Source organism: Pongo abelii, chromosome 21 (assembly GCF_028885655.2).
Source record: "Pongo abelii isolate AG06213 chromosome 21, NHGRI_mPonAbe1-v2.0_pri, whole genome shotgun sequence".
In the NCBI taxonomy this organism is placed as follows: domain Eukaryota; kingdom Metazoa; phylum Chordata; class Mammalia; order Primates; family Hominidae; genus Pongo; species Pongo abelii.
In genome coordinates, this window is record NC_072006.2 from 2629167 (window position 1) to 2631653 (window position 2487).

Below are 2487 nucleotides of genomic sequence, written 5' to 3' on the forward strand. Positions count from 1 at the left end.
TACCTCTTCTCCCCTGCCTTCCTCAGGCAACAGCCAGAATAGATTAATTTACATTTTCTAGAATCTTATGTAAATGAAATAATACAGAATGTACTCTTGCTATCTGACTTCCTTCATTCATAATTATTTTGAGATGCATCCATATTATATATATATATCTATAATTCACTCTTTTTTATTGTTGAGTTTATTCTGTTGTGTGGACATACTACAATTTGCTCATCCATTCACCAGTTGAAAAACTACATTTTTTTAAATCCATTTACCTGTTGACTTATTCTTTCCAGTTTTGATTATTATAAATGTAAACATTTTTATATAAGATTTTGTATGTATATAGGCTTTCATTTTGGAGATATAAATAGCAGTGCAATTACTAGATTGTATGGTAAATATATGTATAACATTTTAAGAAATTGCCATTGTATCATTTTATATTCCCACCAACAATGTATGACAATTCCAGTTTTCCACATCCTCACCAACACTTGATATTATTAGGCCTTTAATTTTTAGCAGTTCTTACAGGTGTGTAGTGGTATCTCATTGTAGGTTTAATTTGCATTTACTATTGATTGATGTTGAGCATCTTTTCATCTGCTTATTTGTCCTCTGCACATCTCCTTTGGTGTTCAAGTAATTCGCCAATTTTTATTGATTTGGAGTTTTTTGTATTATTATTTGGATTTGAGGGTTATTTACTTATTCTACGTACAAATCCTTTATCTAATATATGTTTGTCAAATATTTCTCACATTCTGAGGTTCATTTTTTTCATTCTGTAAATACCGTTTTTTGAAAATAATTTTTAGTTTTGATGAAGTCCAATTTGTCAACGTTTTCTTGTATGAACTATGCTTTAGGCATCTTATGTAAGAACTCTGCCTAATCAAAGGTCATAAAGGCTTTTTCCTTTGTTTTCTTCAAGATGTTTTAAAGTTTTAAGTTTAATATTGAAATCTAAGATTCGTTTTGAGTTAATCTGTATATATACTAAGAGATATGGATCAAAATTTATTTTTTCTTTATTCAATATATCCAGTACTACTTGTTTAAAAGACTATTCATTCTCCACTGATTTTCCTTTCCACCTGTTCCTAAAATCAATGGTCAATGAATGTGTAGGTCTATTTATGGAATTTCTATTCTGATCTATTATTATCTTTGTCTACCGTAACACAAACATGACACTGTCTTAATTATTATTGCTTTATAAGTATTGAAATCCAGTAGAGTTACTCCTCCAAATTTGCTTTTCTTTTTAGTTATTTTGGCTATTTCAGATCCTTTGCACTTTCCTTTGAATTTTAGAATCTTGTCAATTTCACAATCAAATACCTACTCTGGTTTTGATTGAGATTGCTTTGAATCTATTCATCAAATTGGAGAAAATTGCCATATTAACAATATGAATCTTTAGATTCGTGAGCATGAGATATCTTTCTATTTATTTAGATCTTCTTTAATTTCTCTCAGTAATATGTTGCAGTTAAAATTGTAGTTTTCAATGATTAGCACTGCCACATCTCTATTCAGGCTTATCCTTAAGTACTTTGCATTTTTGATGCTATTGTAAGTGGTGTTATTTTAATTTCTGAATATTCACTGCTTACATATAGAACAATAATTGATTTTTGTGTATTGATCTTGTACTCTGAAATCCTGTTCAACTCAATTATTAGTTCTAGGAGCTTTTTTTGTAGATATATCTGGATTTTCAAGATATAATCTAGTTGTCTTTGAATGAAGACAGTTTTACTTCTTCCTGTCCAGTTGGAACAATTTTCTTTTTCTTGCTGTATTCAGTAGATGAAATCTCCAGTACAAAGTTAAATAGAAATGGTGAGAGTGAACATCATCGTCTTGCTCCTGATCTTAGGAAGAAAGCATTTAGTCTTTCACCATTAACTATGATGTTAGTTGTGGGTTTATTGTAGATGTTGTTTATCATGTTAAGTAACTTCCCTTATGTTGCCAGTTTGCTAAGAATTAATCTTAGGAATGGATACTAGATTTTATCAAATCCTCTTTCTGCATTTATTGACAAGGTCGTGGGGTTCCTTTTAGGTCTACTAATATTGTGCATTACATTGACTAATTTTTTTTAATGTTACATAAACCCTGCAATCAATGGATAAAACCTAATTATCCATGATATATTACCTTTTTTATTTATCAAATGATTTCATTTGCTAAAATTTTGTTTAGAATGTTTGCACATGCATTTCTGAGGGATACTGGTCTATATATAGTATAATGTATCTTGTCCGTCTTCTGTGTTAGTAGTGCTACTTCACACAATAGGTTGGGAAATATTCCCTGCTCACCAATTTTCTGGATGTATTTGTATGAAAATTGATATCATTTCTTCCTTAAATGTTTGCTAGACTTCAGCAGTGAAGCCAGTTAAGCCTGCAGTTTCCTTTGTGGGAAAGATTTTAATTACAAATTCAATTTCTTTAAAAGATACAGGGCTATTCCACTTAT